This window comes from Ursus arctos, unplaced genomic scaffold (genome assembly GCF_023065955.2).
Source record: "Ursus arctos isolate Adak ecotype North America unplaced genomic scaffold, UrsArc2.0 scaffold_8, whole genome shotgun sequence".
Classification (NCBI taxonomy): Eukaryota; Metazoa; Chordata; class Mammalia; order Carnivora; family Ursidae; genus Ursus; species Ursus arctos.
The window spans coordinates 46,359,283-46,371,035 of record NW_026623100.1 but is presented as its reverse complement, the minus strand read 5'-3'; the positions used below and the strand labels follow the sequence as shown (position 1 = coordinate 46,371,035).

The 11,753-nt window shown below is 44.2% G+C and overlaps 1 long non-coding RNA gene across 6 annotated transcripts in view; it reads left to right on the top strand.

Annotated features, from left to right (window-relative positions):
* The first annotated feature begins 1,620 nt into the window (after nt 1-1,620).
* Nucleotides 1,621-11,753, top strand: part of LOC123002227 (uncharacterized) — a 29,707-nt gene continuing 19,574 nt past the window's right edge. Inside the window, exons 1-5 of one of the 6 annotated variants that reach the window (XR_007190856.2) lie at nt 1,621-2,306; nt 3,131-3,202; nt 5,391-5,463; nt 5,552-5,663; nt 6,024-6,509. This is a non-coding gene — a long non-coding RNA (uncharacterized LOC123002227). Of the gene's footprint in view, nt 2,307-3,130; nt 3,203-5,390; nt 5,464-5,551; nt 5,664-5,969; nt 6,510-11,753 lie in introns of those variants that run through there. The other 5 variants (XR_007190854.2, XR_008958293.1, XR_007190855.2 and 2 more) reach the window with 5 other exon arrangements.

The following is an 11,753-nucleotide window of genomic DNA, read 5'->3' as shown; positions in this document are numbered from 1 at the left end:
TGACTGAGCCACCCAGGTGCCCCCTTCTATTGGCAGATTTTTAACCAAGGTATTGCCAGGTGTTGGAAGTCTGGGTGAGATCACAAAAGTTGGTTTAAGAGGGATAATTATGGGTGACTAAATTTGGGATACGACTCCATAGGTTTCAAATACTGAAAGACAGTGTTCATGTCTGGCCAATAGTCAATTTTTGATCCTATGTGGGTATTCTCTTTTGGCTCCTCAAATTTACCCTCTATCTTTCCTACCTGCTTAACCCCCAGAAACTGATGTATATGCCCTGGTGTTAGTGGGTTTACTTGCTCTTTGATTTCTGGGATGGGCAGCGGAAGGCATTGTGTGGAGCAAGGAGCTAGTGGTTATGGCCTTATTCCCCCGGCTCCCTCCACGCCATGGCATGGCACACAGGTTGGTAGTGGCCAGGCTCCTTTAGCTACAGGACTCATAGGGTTCTGGTAACCCCTTCCCCCCGTCCCCCTGCTTCAGTTCTAGGGGAGTAGCCTTGGTGGGGGGGTTGCCTCCCTTGTTGGTTCTTACTTCTTTAGATTCTCCTCAGTCCTCCGTTCTGAGTGCACCACATATTTCCTGAGGGTACCTTTAACGGTTTGTCATGTATTTTGGTTTTAATAGTGACCAAGCTGGGGCAGTTTTCCAGCTTTCCTCAGAATGAGAAGCCAGAATTGCCCATAGGACTTCAAAAGTGGTCTAATCATTGCAGGAGAGAGTGGGGCCTCACTCCTGTTAGCCTTTAAGCCAGGTGTCTATTAAGGCACAATTATTTTTTTCTTGGAGAGGAATTGTTTGTAACTAGATTAACACAATTTCGTTTCTACGGTTAGCCAACACTGACCTGTGAAAATAGCTTTGTTGGCAAAAATCTCCAATGTTGAATACAGTTTGTTGTAATCCGTTTTCTCTGCTTTACCACAAAGTGCAGTCTGTGCTAGAAAACTCAAGCTGGACTTGGAAAATGGGTGACACATTTGTAATGCAGGGTCGGTTCGACTGGGAAACTCACCCCAATTGCCAGGACAGGCAGGGCCCCTCGAGATGTGTGCATGGGGATTTATAGAAGAGTTTGTCTTCTGAATTTTCAAATGTTTCAAAAGAAGCTCCCCCCCCCTTTTCTGTTTTATTTAACTTATTTCTTACTACCTCCATGAGGCAGTAATTTTGCCTTTCCTGACCTCGCCTCCCCCTCCATCTTGTCCTTGGTGCTCCAACTGAAAGCTGCTTTCCCATGCAGCTGAAATTTCCCCACTTCTCCAAAGCCTTCCTTCCCATGTCTAAGGACCAGGAACGTTTCCTACAGTCCTTCTGATGTCCCCCATCCCTTGGAAAGGAAGAAGCTCTCAGTTAATCTGGACTGATGAAAGGATATCAAAGTGGTTTCTTGGATAAAAACAATTTGGAGATGGGAACTCACCTATGCCTTCCTCAGTTAATTGAAGAGTTACAAATAAAGTCTTTTAAGAACTGGAAGTATTTCTAATTATATTTCTGCGTGACATTTCTTCGTTGGCTCTTACTCATCCTTCAGAGCTCGCCTCCAGAGTATGCCTGGCCTTTGTGGGGATCTTGTGCCCTGACCGCAGCTGAGCCAGGATTGGATGTCACTCCACAACTTATTTAGAACATCTTGGTCACAAGACTTCACGCTGCTGAGTTGACCTTGAGTAGCTCCCATTCTTTTCCCCTTTAGATGATAAACTTCTTGAGGGCATGTACCATCGCCTTTGAACTTGTATACTTGATGCCAAACACAGAGCCTGGCACATGATAGGTATATAACAAGAGCTTATTGAAAGCAAGAATGAAAACAAATGAAGATAAAAACCATTATATGGGCTTCTCTATTTAGGATCTGAGTTTCAGTGTATCCAAGAATAGCTGGGAACACTTGCAAAAAAAAAAAAAAAAAAAAAGGAAGAACACACTCTTGTGTCCTGCCCTTCTGTGTCCCTTCTCCCCAGGAGATTCAGATTCATCAGGACTGGGGTGAAGTTCCAGAATGTAAATGTTTGAAAATACAACTAGTAGTTAGGACAGAGGCAAAAGATAAGAATCATTGATCTGATTTCTCCTGGGAGCCGGAGGGATGCAGGGGAATTCTGCCTCCAGAATTCGTGGAAAAAGGCAGGAACCTTGAAGCTCGAGATGCTTTTCCTCACTCTGTTTTGTTACGAGTCAGTGTTTGGGAATCAAGAGAAAACTTTACTCTTCCCCGTTTGAAATCAATCGCTTTGTGAGGACTCGATGGATTGGTTGGATGGCTTTGTGTTATGAACACATTGAAAGAAAATATGGTAAGAATTAAAGAATGTTTTGGTAGACATGTAAAATTCTTAAAAGATTCCTCAGGAGATCAGAAGCTTTCAGGTTAAGATTTTCCATTTTTTCCTGGGAAAAGTTAAAATTTCCCCCTTAACTGGTTGCTTTTAGTGAATTCTTGCTTTGTGAAGAATTTGCTTGTTCAAGTACCTCCCCTCTACATAATTTATTTTCTCATTTTCTGATGGATTCTTTCCAACAGCAAAGATGCTAAAATATCTCACATCTCTTTTTCAGTAAGTTATGGTCTCCACTTAACCCTCCAGCTAATATTCTATTTTTCTGCTTTCATGAATAGCCAAACTCTGTGATAGAAACTTGAAGAACACTATCTCTGGGCTGACGGGGGTATGTTCAGCACTGGAGTCACAAGTAAAAGAAGTGGGCCTTGGAAAGGGGTCAGAGAAGGGACGTGAGTATGATTTCCGTAGGATAGCAGAGCAGCAGTCTAAAAATACTTATTGGACACACTCAGGGTTTAGAAGTGAGAGTGGCAGACAGATCTAGCCATCAGTTGACGAGCAGAGAGTGAAGGGAGGCAAGCTAGGAGTCAGTAAGCCCCTGATTTTTTCTATCAGTTTGCCTGTGAAGAGAAGGGAAAATGAAAAGACATGCTCAGAGGAACTAGGAGATCAATTTGAAAATTATAGGGCATTATCTAACCTGGGTGAGGTTTGGGCCATTGGACTGTTTGGAGCAAAAGGATGAGGTTACTTAATTAAAATTGGCTGCACTTAACTGTGTGACCCGTATTCCTGTCCTCAGACTCATCAGCTGATTTTCCAATTTTACTGTCTAGGAGGTGGAAGAGGGATCACGTATATTCCAGAGAGATTCTCTTCTTATGGTACCAGCACAACATAGAGCAACAGTAAGTAGCTGATGTTGTCAAGTTCAAATGGGCCACCATGTGAGGTACTGAACTGTCATGGTTGACCAAGGGACATTGAACCCCTAAGGTCAATTCTGTCCACAGCATTTTCCTTCCAATGGGACTACAATACAAGAAATTCCACCATGAGAGCCGATTCCAAGAACGTGATGTTAGCATACTGAATTGCGTTAGCTTAAATTTGGAAGAGTTCCTTTAGTTAAGTTAAATCTGTGATCCAGTTTAGAAAACTCTTTCACTATCACCATAAAGCTTTAGTTTGAACTTGGCCATGAGACACCTACTGATTTCCAATCTGTTTTTCTTCATGAGGAGAACTAATTGCCATCTGAGTTAACCAGAGCAGCTGGCTACCATTTAACAAAGGGGAGGTCCCTCAAAGAATGGGAATCAAGGCAATAGGTATGAGAATATAGAAAGGCTTCTAGAATGTCGCCCGGGGAGTATCTACTTGAGTGAAGTATAAGACCAAGGGTGGGGGTATCCAAGGATGTAGCTTCAATGGTTGGAACATTATTGAAAGAATACAAAAAACACCTGTAGGGTATTTCTTTCATCATTTTGTCCAGCTTTTTGCTGTGAGTGACAGAGCCCCGTGGCTCTGCATGGCAAGGTGCCTGGCACAAAGTAGATAATAAATATTTGATGACTAATAAATACCTGTTCACAGCACACCAACTATTTAAGAATATGTTCCTTAGCATAAAAATGTCCCAGATTTGATTGCTACTTTCTTTTTTTTTTTTTTTTTTAAAGATTTATTTATTTATTTATTTAACAGAGACAGCCAGCGAGAGAGGGAACACAGCAGGGGGAGTGGGAGAGGAAGAAGCAGGCTCATAGTGGAGGAGCCTGATGTGGGGCTCGATCCCGTAACGCCGGGATCACGCCCTGAGCCGAAGGCAGGCGCTCAACCGCTGTGCCACCCAGGCGCCCCTTGATTGCTACTTTCACCTCAAGCTCCTTATTTCTGTTATCTCACTAACTCAGGTACTTTTCTGTGAAACAGATGTACTGATCGTGTTTATCTCATTGAGCATAAGTAAGTATAGATACATCCACATACCTACACTCACAGATATCTCTTTCCCTGTCCACCTCTTTCTCTATCTCTCTAAAGAACCATAAAATCATACTTGAGGTGTGCGTCCATGGCAGACACCATTCTAAATTTTTCCCATAAATTAACTTAACAAATCTGTGTGTAAGGTAGCTTCACACACGAAGACATAGGCACAGAGAGGTTAAATAACTCACTCAGCTGATGAGGAGAAAGCTGGGATTTGAAGTCAGGCAAAGTAGCTGGTGAGTCTGTACTCAATAACGGTGCCCCCTTTCCAAGGGAATGCATGTAAAATTATGTGACATTGGGTCTAGCACAATTTCGCCCTTGCACTACTATTACCATTACTATTACTATTTATTACTTTAGTCTCATGTTAAACTCTTGTTTCGGTTCAGAGTATCCCCTGAAAGGGGGAGAAATAAGATCTCCAAAGCTGAGAGGCTGGGAGAGGATGATTCTCACCCCCGAGGACACAGACAGTCGTGTGTTTTGGCAATAACCTCTGTCGGCTTCTCCAGCTTTTGTTTGAGTTTTATTAAACGTGATTATAACACATCCCCTAGGGAGAAACTAATTTCCTGGGGTTCTCAGTACAGCATCTAGCATAGCACACACACTTGACAGTTTACTTCCAAAGTGATTATCACACTTGTGTTAATCTATCAGCCAGCAAATGACCCCCAAAGATTCACGGAGACTGAACAATGCGGTGCTAGATCAATATCATATTTCACTTTGTCGGCACAGGATGTGTGGGATCGCTGAGCGGGATGAGAGTTAAATGAACTATCGGATTATTGAGCAGGTTTCCTCTGGAGTCATCCCAGGATTCATCAGATATTAACTAGAAGCCTAATTTTTGTTGACCATAGACCCAGAAGGAGATAAAAAGTCTTTTATTTGATAGCTGATAAAGTATAACTTACGGCACATGTGGTAATTAATGAGAAGTTTTCCTAGTGATAAAGAGCCCTTCTATATTGTGGTAGTGATTGCTTGTACGTTGATAACCCCCTCTAACTCTCCAAGCTTTTAGAATGCATTGTATCCTCATAAGTAGTCCCTTTCACCTTGTATATTCTCACTTCTTATTCTTCCCAGCATTTTTGGAGGCAAAATTAGTATTCCTGGATAATTCCTCCCCCCTTTTTGCTTTGGACACTAGATTGTGAAGGTGGGTTATTTAACAAATACTTATGTCCTGTTTTCTCTGGGTTCTGTGGGAGACAGAGTCAAATGAGGCACACGACCTATCATTACAGAGCGTCGTCGAACAGGAAGAGCCAAACAAAAAGAAATAACTGAATATCTGGGAGCCAGTTGTACTTTGTAAGGCGACTGACATTTTGAAAAGAGGAGAAGAGAGTGTGAGAGGTGAAATAACCCACATTTAAGTCACGAGGGTGATGTACGGAGGAGGCACGGGGCTCTGTGCTGTGTACGGTGCATGTTGTGTGTGTGTGTGTGCTGTGTATGCACACGGGCTGTGTGTGTATGTGCGTGCATGCGGGCATGGGATGGATCTTAGGAGTTCTATTCCATCCAAATGTCTGGGAACTGACTCATGGGCAGAAGGGCGATTAGTCAGGATAGGATACACCGTGCTGCAGTGACAACTCCCACATCTCATTGTTTATTACAACAGATGACTTTCTTGCTCACACGATTTGTCCCCTTCAGGTCTGCTGTGGCTTCTATTGCAACATTTCCCTACTTTTGGACTCCCTCTTACAGAGCGGCCACCATCTTGGATGCTGTGATTTGTTGCCGCAGAAGGAAAAGAGAGTGAGCTTCTTGAACTGGCCATGGAAGGCTCACAACTAATTGGCCAGAACCAGTCATGTATCCTTGAAGAACCAGAGATGGGCTGGAAGTATAATATCACCATGTGCCCCTGAAGGTAGGGAGATGGAAATGTTTGGTGAACAGCAGAAGTGACAAACTCAAATGACCACAGAACCTGCACCAGGAAAGTCGGAGGCTAGTGAAAGGCATTTCAGGCTCTTTTCCCAGCACCAGGGAACAGCAGTGAGCCATGGTGAAATGCACAGAGGAATAAAAACCAGGACGACCTGATTCTAACCCCAAACCAGCAGCCTGACTGAGGACATGTCTCTAGGTCAGTTTCCCTATCAAAACCAGTTTTCTAGGACTGTTCTGGGAATTACAGGATATCGATGTTTTGTGGGCAATAAAGGGTGAGGAAATGTTTGAGGAGCACTTAGAGTTTTCCTGTCCTCTTCTTCCCTGCTCTCGTGTCTCCTGCCCTTACCCATTTGGTTGTGGGTTGTGTTTTCTCCAAAGTTAACTGAATGAATACAGCTGGAGTACTTGTGTCAAGAAGTGGGCAGGCCTGAGTCTTCAGGGAAAAGAAGGTATGAGGCTGAGTGAGAGGCCAGTTGGCAGCGGCTTTCATCCAGGGGGCTTGCTGCCCTCTGCCAGATGTGTTTGAACACACGAGGGGGACATTTTGGATGTTCACCATGACCGGGTGCACTGGTGGTATTTGGCAAGTGTTTACTGGGGACGCTAAATGTCCTGCCATGCCCAGGACGGTCCTGACCGGGTAAAGGATGGTGCCATTCCAGATACCAATATCTGAGAAGTCCTGGGAGGGGAGAAGCAGCTGTCAGCACGGAGTGCAGAAGTTCTGTGATTTGAACCGGCTCTGAGCTCCAGAGAGGCTTGCGGTCAGGTTGCCAGATTGAGAATGGGCTTTAGACTTCTTTTTCTCCTAGGTGGCAATGCACACAGTGATTGCTCAATTAAATATGTGGTGAGTGAATGCCCCAATTACGGTGTTCCTGGCTCTTGCCTAGCTCACATGACAGTGTTCCTTAAGATAGCTGGAGACTTAAATGGAAGGTTTAGGCAAATTCACAGATGGTATTCTAACAAGTTAAAAAGGACAGATAGAGACAGCTGGGGCATATGCCTGAACTCGTTAAGTCAGCATCAGGGCACCTCGTGGTGCTTCTTGTTTGCATGCTCCTTAATGCCTGGACCCCTACCAGAGACAAGATTCTTCCGGAGTACAGAGCCTGGTCCTAAGTTTGGGTTATTCTTTGGCTCCTATACTATCCCTGCTTGTCTACTGTTGGCCATCTTTCCAAATTCTACTCTTCTTCGATGTCAGGCTCAATTATATTTCAGCAAGGGAACACTGACATGGCCCTGAATAAACCACAATCTCCTTTAAAATCCCACCTCATTGATCACTGGAAACATTCCTCTAGACTGACTTTTTTTTTTTTTCCTGAGAGATCCTAAGTGAAAGATGAGATCTGTGTCTAGGATAATTTATTCTGCAAGTGGAATGGAGGGTGATGATGAGAGATAAAAACCTAAAAATTTTAGATACAGTCAGTTGTGTTATAACACTTGCTTTGAAAACACAAAATTGTTCCCACACGCTTGAAGTATTAGAGAACGGCTGAGCACAGTGTGACTTTAGTGTTCTGTCCACAGCAAACACTAGGTACATGCGGGAACTGCGCTCTGCTGGTCTGAGCCCTGGGGAATACACAGCGAGGGTCTACACAAGCCCGCCTCCTGGGGCTCCCACATTCACTGCCTGTGTTACAAACCACGTCCGGCCACACCTGACCTTTCAACACTTGGTCTGATTTCTGGTAGCCTCCTACTACCACTGCACAATGACTCATGGCTACAACCCTCCAAACTTCAGGGCTTTCTTAACCATGTAAGATGTGTACAGCTGTGTTGCCATTTTTGTTTCCAAGCTTCTGTTTACGTGCCCCTGACGAAGCTTTTGAATGTGGTGCTCCCAACCCCCTTTTCCCCATAAGACCTATACTTTATATTGCACAATATTGCACAGCATGGCGATTTTTAGGAACGCGCACATACATTATTGCAGAATTGACTGTACTTTTGCAATTCAAATTTTGGAATTGTTGGTCAAGATTGCTTGCAGGGAGGAGAAGGTGGGGCACAACTCTTACCTGACTCATCATCCCAGGAACCCACACTGCGTAATAACTAACAAAGACCATTTTCAAGAGAGAAGAGTAGAGGGAAGGTTTGGGGGAAGAAAACCTAAGCATCTGCACGTGAAATGACTGTGAAATTACTCTTATTCTTCGTAACATGTCCTCTCGTCGTTGTGGACCTTTTCCCTTTGTTCCGCATGGTGGGGAAAAGAGAGATGACCCTTTTCCACTTCTATAGGCTGGCCACAAATTCCTCCATGGAACATTCCCATGGGGAGTTCTTGATCACTTATTTCAGTTTATGCCTTCAAGATATGAATTAGAGTTGTCTCTTTACATATATTCCATACATAACAAAATTCCAGAATAATAAATGATGCTTACAAATTTACTCTAACGGCAATAAGACAGTGAATAACAAAAACCCTTTTTAGTTTTGAAATCCAAAACTCATCTTTTCCTTAAATAATAAAACAATGCAAGTTTTGGAATAGGCTTTGTTTTATACATCAAATGAAACTGGGTCCCTTTGGAGAACAGTAGAAAAGTCTGAGAGTGAGAGGGGAGGACAGGGTTTATTCTGGGGCTGAGGGAATTTTTCTTCTTCCTCTCTCTTTCTGCCACTTTTGGCTTCTCCTTCTTCCATCTTGAGCGGCTATCATTTATTTGGGCAGGCTGGGCCTTGTCTTCACAGACCGGTCAAAAACTCTGTGATTTAAACAGAAATGGCATCAATCCTCCCAGGGAATTTCTAATTTATAGATGATATTTAAAAACTAAAGAGATTTCAAGATTCAAAGGATTGACTTTTGAACAGAATTCCAGACCTTGTTAACAGATGTTCCTGAGTTTTGTGTAAGGGCTGAGAGTTTATTAAAATTATAGTTGTTATTAGAGAACGATTCATATCTTTAGGAAACCCAAAACACGTACAAAACAAGTCAGTGGTGTTCATTATAAGGAGGGCAAGTGGAGACCATCAGGTCCAAGCTTTCCGAACTCTGCTCGGGGATTTCCTTGGTGGGGTGGATGCAGAGGAGTAGGAGGCAAATAACCAGGTTTCAGCTTAGATTCGTGTACATTTTACATACCATGTCTTTTAAGAAAGAATTCGGCTGCTTAAGCATCCAACTCTTGGTTTTGGCTCAGGTGGTGATCTCAGGGTCATGATCTCAGTGTTGTGAGATCAACCTCCACGTCGGGCTCTGTGCTCTCTCTCCCTCTGGCCCTCTTGCTCATGTGCTCTCTCTCTCTCAAATAAATAAATAAATCTTAAAAAAAAAAAGAGTGAAGCTGATTAAAAATATTTGCAAACCAGAAGCTTAGCCTCATGTTTGTGGGATTCCTGGCTCAGTGCTTTCTCCATCAATTGTCTTTTGGGAAAGAAGTTCTTTTTAAATTAGAGGACTCAGCTCCTTCGCATCCGGGTGACTCAGAGAAAGGCTCAGTCTTGATGAGTAGGAGATTGATTGATGGCTCATGACTGGCAGCACACTGGGCTGGGAATACCTCCCCTTTGATTGTTTCAGTAACATGAGAAGGAAGATGTTATCATCGCCATTTTGAGGTTGAGTCAACTGAGGCTCAGAGGTTAAGTCCCATGTTCCAGGTCACAGGATTGGGCAGTTACAAAGCTTTCCTGGAGTCCTGGCCTTTTATTTGAAACAAAACGAAACAAAATAACACATTTCTGTCACCACTCACGCTATATTGAGTTGGGAGCAGTTTAGTAGAAGAGAGACCGGGCAATACTTTGTCTGCTGCAAGCTGACATGAGGCAGAGGCTAAGATCCACTCAGTATTCTTGTCTCTTCAGGGAGGGGGGGGTGTCTCTCTTTGAAAGTTCCTCTAGGCTCTTCTGGCCTCCCGTGGTGGTTAGATGACAGTGTTACTGCCTCTTGTTTTCATCTCCTGTCTCCACATGCCATCAGTACCCACCCTGTCATTTTTTCCCCCGTGCATTACGGACTCACATGTTAACTGTGAGTCAGCCTTGGCTCTCTTGTTTCCCCCCTGAGTGCCAGAGGCTTTTCTCCGCTTCTCTGTCCTTAGAGGACAAGTCCCAGCACGACATAGGAGGCAGGTACGAAGCCTCAGGGAGAGGCGCTGGCTCCCACTTCTTGGTCTCGGCTGTTACTACCATCTTCTTACCTCTTTCCTGCTTTCCCTGTCTTTGCTGCTGCTCCTACAATGTCCACGTGGGGTCTGTATGACTAAAGCTTCAGCATTCGGGGTGTACACAAAATCCCTTTGCAGATCTAGGTAGAACATTGTGCTGCATTGCTTGTTATGATGTTAGTGTAGTTTTTATAAAAGGGCTGAGAAGAAAATGGACAAGTGGCATGTATGATGTACGGATACAACAGCGTGTTTGTATAGACATAGCTGGTCTTAGAGAGTGGCTCCCCGAACCCACCTGTGGAAGGAGGGACGTATCACACGAGCCCTGTCTCCATTTCTTCGTTCATCTTGGACCAGGATCACTTCTCTGAGTTGTTCATGGAAGCTTGGGGCTCCCAGTGGGTTTTGTTTGGGGGTCTGAGATGTTTGAGGTGAAGATGGATGAGAGTAAAGAGCACATGACCAGGATGGTGGGACCAACGTGTAGGGCCTCGTTTTCCTCCTCCCACCACAGTGCCGAGATTTCTTTGGGCACAGAGCCCTGTCTCCTGGCCAGAGAGTGCATGAGACCTTTTGTGTAAGATTTTTCACGGACTAGAATTTCTGTTAACGAGGTCCATAAAAGCTGGAGAGGGTCACTTCCCGTTTGTCTTACCACATTTTATAGCTTCATTTCGTGTTAGTTGTTTAGAGATGGTATCCTTCTTTCCCCCCATTTGGTAAGGAAATTGTTTTCCTGTGGCTTTTTTACATTGGATGTGGGGCTACCAGGCCATGGGGAGTACACACATAGACATGAGTGATCGAGTAGGTGCCTGAGATGTTGAGGGTGACAGAATATGTCTAGGGATTTAAACAGTGTTCCCTGGCAAGGCCATTTATTGAAAACTGCTAAGAATCTACAAGATGCAAATAGAGTCTCCCCCCACATAGACATCACCCCTTCTGCCCCTTGTCATAAAGTGCTAACAGTTTCTTCTGGATCACGGGTTGTACTGTTTACAATAGGTACTCCCTGAGCTTTTGGTTGCAAAGAGAGAGCAAAGACACTCCTGACCTTCAGCCCCTGCTGGTCCTTCTGAGTCTCTCTTCCACTTTCTCCAAGAAGTGAAATGGCTCCTCCCCCTCCCGAGTAGCTTGGCTCTCTGTCCTCAACCCTCTCTACCCATAACTCTACTCCTAAACTCAAGTTTTGTTTGACATGTGGAGAGCAGCTTTGGGAGCTCGGAAAACCATTTGCTCCCTCCACACAGCTAGGCTTTTAAGATTATTGTTTTACCCTTGATTCGAAAAACCCAATTTGAAACTCAGCACTGAGCAATGACCCCTTCATTTTAGGTTGGATCCTCCCTCTACTGATTCAGTGTGGTGGGGAATGCTGCGCAAGGAC